At 33.1% G+C, this 12,500-nt stretch overlaps 1 pseudogene; it reads left to right on the plus strand.

The window, feature by feature from the left end:
* LOC135202716 (PDF receptor-like) overlaps positions 1-12,500 on the plus strand; it is a 73,043-nt pseudogene that overhangs the window by 48,566 nt on the left and 11,977 nt on the right.

Below are 12,500 nucleotides of genomic sequence, written 5' to 3' on the forward strand. Positions count from 1 at the left end.
CAATTGATGGACGAAAATAAACGGAAAAACTATAAATTTCCACTAAATGAGAAGGAACAGCAATTTACCGACAGAAATAGACGGAAAAACTATAAATTTCCACTAAATGAGAAGGAACAGCAATTTACCGACAGGAATAAACGGAAAAACTATAAATTTCCACTAAATGAGAAGGAACAGCAATTTACCGAAAGATATGAACGGAAAAACTATGAATTTCCACTAAACGAGAAGGACAGCAATTTACCGACAGAAATAGACGGAAAAACTATAAATTTCCACTAAATGAGAAGGAACAGCAATTTACCGACAGAAATAGACGGAAAAACTATAAATTTCCACAATACGAGAAGGAACATCAATTTCCCGAAAAAAATTAACGGAAAAACTATGAATTTCCACAAAATGAGAAGGAACAGCAATTTACCGACAGAAATAGACGGGAAAACTATAAATCTCCACTAAACGAGAAGGAACAGCAATTTCCCGACAGGAAAACTATAAATCTCCACTAAATGATAAGGAACAGCAATTTACCAACAGGAAAAACTATAAATCTCCACTAAACGAGAAGGAACAGCCATTTGCCGACAGAAATAGACGAAAAAACTAAAAATCTCCACTAAACGAGAAGGAACAGCAATTTACCGACAGAAATAGACGGAAAAACTAAAAATCTCCACTAAACGAGAAGGAACAGCAATTTACCCACAGAAATGGACGGAAAAACTATAAATTTCTACTATACGAGAAGGAACAGCAATTCACCGACAAAAATAAACGGAAAAACTATAAATTTCCACTTAACGAGAAGGAACAGCAATTTACAGACAGAAATAAACAGATAATCAATAAATCTCCACTAAACGAGAAGGAACAGCAATTTACCGACAGAAATAAACGGAATATATATAAATCTCCACTAAACGTGAAGGAACAGCAATTTACCGACAGAAATAGACGGAAAAACTAAAAATTTCCACTAAATGAGAAGGAACAGCAATTTCCTGACAGAAATAGACGGAAAAACTATAAATTTCCACCTTAAATGAGAAGGAAAACAGCAATTTACCGACAGAAATAAACGGAAAAACTATAAATTTCCACTAAATGAGAAGGAACAGCAATTTACCCGACAGAAATAAACGGAAAAACTATAAATTTCCACTAAATGAGAAGGAACAGCAATTTACCGACAGAAATAGACGGAAAAACTATAAATTTCCACTAAACTCGAAGGAAGGAACAGCAATTTACCGACAGAAAAAATAAACGGAAAAAACTCTATGAAATTGTCCAACTAAAACGAGAAAGGAACAGCCAATTTACCAGACAGAAATAAACACGATAATCTATAAATCTCCAACTAAACGTGCAAGGAACAGCAATTTCCCGACAGAAACTAAAACGGAAAAACGGAAAAAAAATATAAATTTCCACTAAATGAGAAGGAACAGCAATTTACCGACAGAAATAAACGGAAAAACTATAAATTTCCACTAAATGAGAAGGAACAGCAATTTACCGACAGAAATAGACGGAAAAACTATAAATTTCCACTAAATGAGAAGGAACAGCAATTTCCCGACAGAAATAAACGGAAAAACTATAAATTTCCACTAAATGAGAAGGAAGAACAGCAATTTTACCGACTAGCAAAGTAGACGGAAAAAACTATAAATTTCACTAAATGAGAAGGAACAGCAATTTCCCGACAGAAATAAACAGGAAAAACTTATAAAATTTCCACTAAATAAATGAGAAGGAAACAGCAATTTTACCGACAGAAATGAAACGGAAAAAACTATAAAATTTCCCCACTAAACGAGAAAGGAACAGCAAATTTTACAGACATGAAATTAAACAGAAATAATCTATAAACATTCTCCACCTAAACAGTTGAAGGAACAGCAAGTTTACGAACCAGAAAAATTAGACGGGAAAAAACTAAAAATTTTAAATTTCCACTAAATGAGAAGGAAACAACGCAATTTCCCGTACAAGAAATAACGGAAAAAAAAACTATAAATTTCCACTAAATGAGAAGGAACAGCAATTTAACCGACAGAAATAAACGGAAAAAACTTAAATTTAAATTTCCACTAAATGAGAAGGAACAGCCAAATTTCCGACAGGAAATAATGGCAAAAACTAAAAAAACTAAAATTTTCCACCTAAATGAGAAGGAACAGCAAATTTACCGACAGAAATAGACGGAAAAAACATCTAAAATTTTCCACTGGAAGTGAGAAGCGGAACAATCAAACTTTCCCGACAGAAATAAACGGAAAAAACTATAAAATTTGCCACTAAATGCAGAAGGCGAACAGCAACTTTACCGACAGAAATAGACGGGGAAAACAAACTTATAAATTTCCACTTAAATGAGAACGGAACAGCAATTTCCCGACAGAAAATAAATAAACGGAAAAAGAAAAAAAATATTAAAATTTCCACTAAATGGAGAAGGAAAACCAGCCAATTTACCGAACAGTAAATAGACGGAAAAAACTATAAATAAATCTCCACTAAACAGCAGAAGGAAACAGCAATTTAACCGAACCGGAAAACTACTAAACATGTCCACTTAATGGGAAGGAACAGCAATTTACCCGCACAGAAAAATAGAAATCTTCCCACTAAAAACGAGAACAGGAACAGCAAATTTTAACCGAACAGAAATAGACGGGAAAAAACATAATAAAACTCTCCACTAAATGGAAGGAAAGGAAACGCAATTTCCCGACAAGAAAACTATAAATCTCCACTGAATGAGAAGGAACAGCAATTTCCCGACAGGAAAAACTAAATCTCCACTAAATTGGAAGGAACAGTAATTTACCGACAGGAAAAACTATAAATCTCCACTAAACGAGAAGGAACAGCAATTTGCCGACAGAAATAGACGGAAAAACTATAAATTTCCACTAAGAGAGAAGGAACAGTGATTTCCCCTTGAAGGCCCGTCCACACTTTCAAGCTTTGTTCGACGAACTTTGCTTGATGTGACGTCAGAAGGTTCTGACCTTTCCTGATTCTGACGTCACATCGAACAAAGTTCGTCGGGCAAAACTCGACCGTGTGGATGGGACGTTATACCCTCTGTCATCGAGACTATAATTAAATATGTCATCAGTGGTGAGTCGCAATATTTCATAGTCTGATTTCAATTAACATTTTGTAGCAATTGTTCTTCAATAACTGCATCGACTTTGATATTTTCAATGCGTATGGCAAATAAACGGGCATTTATCTTGTTTGAAAAGTTCTATTATTATTGTCTCCTTTTCATCAGAACATTTAGATACATCAATTGCGTTTGTTCTTCCAGATGTATTGTTCATCCGAACAGTTATTTGTTTATTTAATTGATGTTGCTATTAACATATAGAACAAGCCGATTAGAACATCTAACCTTCAGAGAAACCGTTTATGGGTAAGAGAAGGTTACAATTTACATTTAAAAAAATTATTCTTTTTATAACAAATAGACTTACAAATAAAAACAAAAGGAAATAAGTCGAGAGATGATGTTAGGAAGCTATTGCAGGGTCTTTTATAGATTCGATTATTTGCAAGAAGACCGTTTCGCAGATAACAGTAAAGAGAATAATAGATTTTAAAGTATTTTCAGTTAATACATTGACTGATAAAAGGTAAACAATATCAGAACGAACTCTAGATTGATTAAAATTTACTAAAAAATTTAGGCCAAAGGCCAAGCACTGGGACCTGTGAGGTTATTCAGCGCTGAAAGCGAAGTTGAGAGCAGGTAGGTTTGACAGATGTAACAGGGGGAAAACCTCAAAGCAGTTGCGCTTTAAATCAATCGTTAGGAGAGGGTGGAAAGTAAGATGGAAGAGAGAGAATATGAAAAGAGGTACAGTAAAAGGAACGGAGTGAAGTTGAAGCAGCTAGGGGCCGAAGGCACGCTTAAGCAATGCCTATGGTGCACCGCAAAAGGTGCACTGGCGGTTCTACCTCGCTGCGAGGAAATTCTAAATTGCCTGCAAGCGCTTTCACTGTGTTAATATGATGTGCTTCTATCAGTTAATGCCCAGGAATATGTCAGAAAGTCAGGGAAGCAATTATGGTAATTACGTCAAGTTATTTTCATTCCAGAATGCTGCAATTTGATATGTTATTTCGCCGAATTAATTTGATTAGATAATTAACGAGATTAGGAGTCATTTCACAGCATCTCTAATAATTAAATTTACTTCAGTGATATTCACATAATTTGATTCTGAGGATATATCGCTTTAGTTGCTTTCTATTCCAAATCGGGAATCCAGAGAATTATCCCGGGGAAATCTCATATTTCCCAGTTTGCGAGTTATTTCGACCAAGACAAAAATACTTGGAAAATGTAAGCTTGTGCAGTAATCCGCCAAGTAAAAATTGCAATGACGTTGCAAGGTGCAGTGGTATGTTAAAGTTTTATTTTTACTTTAAGTGTGTATTACTTTCTCAGATTGAGTTCTGCAGACTTATAAAAAAAGGGGGATGGGGGCTATATGGCTTAATCTTACAGTAACATCACTTAATATTGTATTGAAAGTTTTTACTCACGAGAAGGACATCTGGCAAGCAAACGTTTCAAAAATATATATAATAATTATGAGTTAACTTAATTCTAATCAAGGGCAACAATACCTCGTATGCCATCAAAACGTTTTACTCTGAAAAGAAACCACTCGTAGAGCAAACGCTTTGGTCGGCATCAAATGAGAATTGCACAGACAGTTAATTCTTAATTTTGTTACGATCTTTTTTTTTTTTTTTTTTTTTTTTTTTTTTTTTGTACCGATTCGTGATTGGATTTCGGTGAACGAGTGTCAGACGTCGAAGGTTAACGTGGATGATATAACGTTTGAAAACGTTCCCAGCAAGAGAAAAAGAAATGGAAGAACTCGAGTTCTCGAACGTTTGTGAAGCTTATGAACAATAAATGTCGTGTAACACCCAGATCGAATTACTGCGTTCCTCCTCCTGACGTGAGAATCGAATCCAAAGGGAATTTTTGCACTTCGAGTTTTCGAGGATTTCTGCAATTGGGGGAACTTCGGAAACACTGAAGTGTAGATGATGGAAAGTTGTGGCATGATGGGTGGGGGTGGGTGGGTGGGTTGGGGGGTTAATAGATTTATAAAAAGATGATTAGGCTTTTCGAGGTCAGAAAGATATATATATTGGCGGAATCTGTGTTAATTTGTTCTAACGCAATTTCAACCCATGTAAGCTAAACAATTTATATATATATATATATATATAATATATATATATATATATATATTTATATATATATTTATATATTAATATATTATTATAATTAATATATATATATATATTAATATATATTATTATATATAATATTATATGATTTATATATATATATATATATATATATATATATATATATATATATATATATGATATATATAAATATAATATATACTATATATATATATATATATATATACATTATATATATATATAGATATATATATCTATATATATAAGAGTATATATAATATATATATATGTCTATATATATATATATATATATATATATATATATATATATATATTATATATATAATATAATATAAATGGTACGACTGTCACTAACCAGTGTCTAAAGACTGTCTGGAAGAAATGACCTCAAATTCTCTTCCGCCAGACGGCAGCGGCGGAGGAGGTCTGGACGGCATCATTCCTGAAGACTCAAATTCCTCATCCTTCCGAGGAGACTATTCCTGGGAGCCCCTCCAGCCCTGGATGTTCACAAGCCATGAGCAGTGCCAGGCTTATTACGAAGTGGCCACTTATCTGGATAATGGTGAGTTCTTAACGTTGCCTCTAATTCTTCCGCCTGCGTTGGCTGGGTGAGTTGGTCAGAGGGTTCTCGAGAACCGGAGTTTGGATGGAACTAGATAATGTTCCGGAATTTAGTTCAGTGAGTGGGATTTTCCTGGTGTTTTTTTTTTTTTTTCAAATTGTTATTGAGGCAGTTTGTGAAGACATCAGTATTGTGAAAGGAATTTAGATATTGTACATACCTTCAATGAGGTTTTTCATGCAGTTTGTGTGTGTTTTTCCTGGCGTTTTTTTTATTTTTTTTTATTGTTATTGGAGCAATTTGTTAAAACATTAGTGTTGTGAAAGTAATTTATATATTATACATACCTTCTAGGAGGTTTTTCCTACAGCGTATACGTGTTTTTCCTGCCGTTTCTGTTATTTTTTTCAAATAATTATTTAGGCAGTTTGTGAAGACATCAGGATTGTGAAAGGAATTTAGATATTGTACATACCTTCAATGAGGTTTTTCATGCAGTTTGTGTGTGTTTTTCCTGGCGTTTTTTTTTTTTTATTTTTCATTGATATTGGAACAATTTGTTAAAATATCAGTGTTGTGAAAGTAATTTAGATATTGTACATACCTTCTAGGAGGTTTTTCCTACAGGTTATGTGTTTTTCCTGGCGTTTCTGTTATTTTTCATTGATATTGGAACATATTTGTTAAAATATCAGTGTTGTGAAAGGTAATTTAAGATTTTACATACCCTTCAGGAGGTTTTTCCTACAGGTTATGTGTCTTTCCTGGCGTTTCTGTTATTTTTTATTTTTTTCAAATTGTTATTGAGGCAGTTTGTGAATACATTAGTATTGTTAAAGGAATTTAGATATTTTACATACCTTCAATGAGGTTTTATTTTGCAGGTTTTTTTTCCCTTTGCGTGTGTGTGTGTGTTTGGCAGTTCATTAAATCATTGGTATTGCGAAAGGAATTTATGTAGTTTTAACTAAAATAAATAATCTGTGAAAACATTAGGAATTTAGATGCATTACCTAACACGAAGAGAACGGACGTTTTTGAACTAGATGATACTGAAAGAATTAGATTTTTTTAATACTTTATAGCAGATCATGAAAACATTAGTATTGTGAAAGGAATTTAGGTATTTTTAACTGAAATATATAATAGGGTATTTCACTCGTGAATTTGAAAGTGAATTTAAAGAGTTCGTATAATCGAAGTCTATCTTAAAACTGACGAGTTGGTGTGATTTTTTTTATGGAATGCAAATGGTATTGTCCTCTATGTTTTGTTTAGTGGAATATGAACGTATAATCATCCAAGTTTATTCATGCAACGTAAACGAATCGTACTCCAAGTTTTGAATAGACTGTGAAACGGCATTGTCTTCCAAGATGTTAAGGGAATGAGAAAAGTTATTATCCTCCGAGACTTTTATGGAATATAAGCAGTAGGGTCTCCCAAGTAGCATGAATATGTAATCTTCAAAGAACGCAATATACCTTACAATGAATCCTCTGTCAGTTGCAAGTTTGGAATTACCTCTAGTGAAATATACTTCCCTTGTTCTCAGCCTCTTGGAAACCTTCATCTGCGCCATGACACCATCTCAGAAGGAAAGCAATCCTATCTGAAGCTAACGATTGATCAAGCATAATTGACAGGTTTGAATGAAAGGAGGCTAAGGACTATTAATAATCAGTGCCGTGTTGACGAGCACTGGTGTCAGGACCTGTTGTGATCTGAAATTACCTTAGTCGTGGCATGATTAGATTTTGTCAGCTTAGATTAAATAAAATACTCTTAATGCCCTGACAGTTTGGTTTATAGTCATTTTTCTCATCGCTTATTCTACTGGAATATTAATTGTTAGATGGCACTTAAGCAATAATGGGGTAATCTGAGAATGACAAGTGTAATAGTAATAGTATTCTGTGAATAATAGATGTAATATTAATTGTTAAATGGTACCTAAGTAATAATAGGGTATCCTGTGAATGATAGATGTAATGCCCCCAAAGTTATTTCAGACCATTTCAGGTAAACAAGTCATTATGGTAAGAATGTGTGTGTTCTTTTTTTTTTTTTTTTTTTTTTTTTTTTTGCATGCACGTAGTCAAAATATTAAGTTATTTTTATTTACTCCTACGAATTCTATTATTTGGATTTTTAATTGAGAATTAAGTGCACAAATGAAATCAAGTTGTGTGAGGTGGGGTATATATATATATATATATATATATATATATATATATATATATATATATATATATATATATATATATATAATGTACAGGGAGCAGGAGCAGGAACAAACATGGCGAAGTATTTTACACTTTATTCCGACGCGTTTCGCATTCAGCAGAATGCATCTTCAGGGTCTGTATAATGAATAATGATTAATATAAATTAAATTGATTTGAAAATAGTCTAAAAATTATTTACAAACTAGTTAAAATGAAAACCGAAACTTCACACATAGATAAAATTACACTAACAATTGATAAAACAACACGATAAATTAAAAGCACATACGTTAGTTAAAAGTTCAGATAGAAAGTTAAAACAAAAAACTAAATAAATAAATAAGTAAAATACAAAGTTAAAAAATATTTGAGGAGCACTGGAGGTCGACCTACCATGGTAAGAGATAAATAAAAACTAAAAGAATGTACACAGAAACATAGGCTTAAGAAAGAAACAAAGGGGTGGAGGTGGTCTGGTTGTTCAACTGCGGAACAAGTTGTTTAATAAAAAGGCTCTCCAGGATCAACAGTTCATTTGGGCTGGAGGTTTGACCAACAATAATAAAATCCACATATTTAATATCAACTTTACATTTTTTGCTATGTTCACGTATACTGGACTGTTCGGGATTTGAACATAGCAAAAAATGTAAAGTTGATATTAAATATGAGGGTTTTATTATTGTTGGTCAAACCTCCAGCCCAAATGAACTGTTGATCCTGGAGAGCCTTTTTATTAAACAACTTGTTCCGCAGTTGAACAACCAGACCACCTCCACCCCGTTGTATCTTTCTTAAGCCTATGTTTCTGTGTACATTCTTTTAGTTTTAATTATCTCTTACCATGGTAGGTCGACCCCCAGTGCTCCTCAAATATTTTTTAACTTTGTATTTTACTAATTTATTTATTTAGTTTTTTGTTTTAACTTTCTATCTGAACTTTTAACTAACGTATGTGCTTTTAATTTATCGTGTTGTTTTATCAATTGTTAGTGTAATTTTATCTATGTGTAAAGTTTCGGTTTTCATTTTAACTAGTTTGTAAATAATTGTTAGACTATTTTCAAATCAATTTAATTTATATTAGTCATTATTTATTATACAGACCCTGAAGATGCATTCTGCTGAATGCGAAACGCGTCGGAATAAAGTGTAAAATACTTCGCCATGTTTGTTCCTGCTCCTGCTCCCTGCGTATTTTATCACTTTGGCAGACTTGCCTGCTTTCTCCGTTCACACACACACACACACACACACACAGACACACACACATATATATTATATATATATATATATATATATATATATATTATATATATATATATATATATATCTATATATATATATATATATATATATATATAAAAATATATATATAATATATATATAATATATATATATATATATATATATATTATATCTATATATATCTATATATATATATATATATATATATATATATATATATATAATATATATATATATATATATATATACCCCACCTCACACAACCTTATTTCATTTGTGACGCTTACCTGTTCGTTGCAATATTAACCCTTATTCCCATCAACTTAAGGCCTCTTCTGCAATGCCACCTGGGATAACATCATGTGCTGGCCCCCGACGCAGGTCAACATGCGGATGGCCCTACCTTGCCCACCCGTGAGAGGGGTTGACCTGACACGTAAGAGCAACGCTTTATGACCTCTATTTTTCATAGGAGAGGTGACCCTTATTCCTGGGGGCAGTTTACTTCACTGTAAATATGAGATCAAACTGGAAAATTGACATACATTGACTAATCCATGAGGGTGACTTGTTAACTATAGCAGATTCACATCAACCGTGTAATCTGATTTCTGGGCAATCCCTTACGACGCTCCTGATTGGCTGTTGATCAGCCAGTCACAGGGCTGGAAACTCTCAGTCTCTCGAGAGAGTTCACATTGGCAAGATGTATGCATGTTCCACCTCTCCTGAGGGATATACATCCTACCTATGTGAACTCTCAAGAGAGACTGAGATTTCCAGCCCTGTGATTCGCTTATCAACAGCCAAACAGGAGCATGGTAAAGGACTGGCCTGGACACCAGATGCACGGTTGATCTGAATCTACTATAGTTGATAATCGTGATATGTTTTTGTTGTTGATGAAGGTGATTTTTTATATTAGATGTTTCATTCTTCATTTTCTATAACCTATTTCCTGATAAAAGTTGTCTTGTTGACTGTTAGAAGAATATATAGATATCTGGTAATGATTTTGAGAGTCATTCATCACAAAACTTACAGTAGGGTACTAGTAATGGTAGGCTACATTGTTCAATCCAGTTAGAACTAAGTATTTGTGGATATAAGCTTTTCTATACAGAAGGAAATCTGATTTCATCACTACTGAGATAGAGATTTCCTGACAAGGGTTTTTGCTATTGGTTTTAATCAGTTATTTAATAAAAATAAAGTTACTTTCTAGCAGTTAACAAAAGCAGTTTATCACTCCTACCAAGAAAAACATAGATAATACGTTTAATGACAATAAATAATTCTTTCTTAAAAAACCAGCTCCCAAATCCTCTCTCTCTCTCTCTCTCTCTCTCTCTCTCTCTCTCTCTCTCTCTATCTTGATGTAACTGAGGGAGTGTTGTTTTTCATAACAAAGGCAAACTTACTTTCTTACAATAACAGTTTATCACTCCTAAAAAAAAGAAAATATTTCTTTCTCTATTATAGACACAACAGAATTTAAAAACCAGCTCCCAAATCCTCTCACTCTCTGTCTCTCTGTCTGTCTGTCTGTCTGTCTGTCTGACTGTCTGTCTGTCTGTCTCTCTCTCTCTCTCTCTCTCTCTCACACACACACACTGAGGGAGCCATGGGGACAACCACTAACAAGACTGTAAGGGGTGTAAGGACAAAGTCTCCTCTCTTCTTTCTCTTCTCTTGCTCTCTCTCTCTCTCTCTCTCTCTCTCCCCTGATGTAATTGAGGTAGTGTTGTCTTTCATAACAAAAGGCACGCGCAGCTATAGTTACTCATATTTACTTAGTTTCTTTTTCTTCTTTTCTTTTGATTACAATCAAACTCTCAGGTACGAATTCTGATAATGGAATAACTTACCTTCGTAAATGTTTTTTTTTTTCCTCTTTCTTTTGTAATATTTGGTGATATCTTTCCCTTCGTGGTGAATATTTCTAATTGCAATCTTGTAAAAGTATAGATATTTCTCTGTGAAATGACATCAAATAGCTTTCATGGTGGACTATTTGACACATTCTGAATAGGAAAGAGTAAATTATAATTGATTCTCATTTTGAATCGCAGATATAACGAGTACAAAATAAGTCACTTTTACTTAGATACTAATATAAAAACAGTCTTCACGCTTAACCTAGAAATATATTAGAATAAAAAATTATTTCAAAATATAAAATTAAAAAATTAACATCATTGACTACTGAGTGGTCTCACTTACCCTAAACTGCTCCATCATCCACACACAGAAAAAGCCTACAGGACATGTGCCGTGGATGGCCATTGGCTGGGGAAGAGTCCCGATGACAGGACCCAGCGGGCTGGACCAATTACACGGCCTGTTTCACTCCGGACGTTCGCGATTTGCTCAATCAACTCTATTCTGGCACTGAAGAAGATGCCCAGGTAAGGACTGTAAAAAAATTTTCTCTTCTTAAAGAACGCCTTGCATAAAATTAATAGGGACAAAGAATGGGTGTTTTTTTTCTTAATTTAACTGTGAAATTCTTGTTAGATTTACCTGAAGAGAAATGAGCATTCTGTAGGTATATTATATCACAATGGCTTTAAAACTGGTATACCTGGAAACTTGTGAGAAACCCTTAATGTTGACAACGTCGAACAACTTTAGAAGCAGTTGACAACTTCGTATCGTTAAGAGATGATTAATTGGCGAAGTTAATGTTGGCAATACGATTCGTATATCAGAGGAAATTGAGAAGAAGGAAAAATGAATAATAACTATATTTTTTTCAAACTGAGAATAAATACAAAACATTACGCTTGAATTAGCTAGTAAAGGTAATATTAACTCATGGTATAAATAAAGGAAATGAACAATATTATAATGCGAAAATGAAGTACTTGGTTCGAATGTTAAAGTAAAGGAAGGCTCTCTGTATAAACCATATATGCGAGTATAATATATAAAAATCAGAAACTTGAATTGGAGAAGGAACGAAAAAATTCAGACACTTTAAAATAATTTATGATTCGGATATTTTGTTGCAAAGAACAACTTAGGGCGAGTTGTAACAGTGATATATATATATATATATATATATATATATATATATATATATATATATATATATATATATATATATATATATATACAATATAAATAAATATATATATATATATATATATATATATATATATATATATAAATATAAAGAC

This window comes from Macrobrachium nipponense, chromosome 33 (genome assembly GCF_015104395.2).
Source record: "Macrobrachium nipponense isolate FS-2020 chromosome 33, ASM1510439v2, whole genome shotgun sequence".
NCBI lineage: Eukaryota > Metazoa > Arthropoda > Malacostraca > Decapoda > Palaemonidae > Macrobrachium > Macrobrachium nipponense.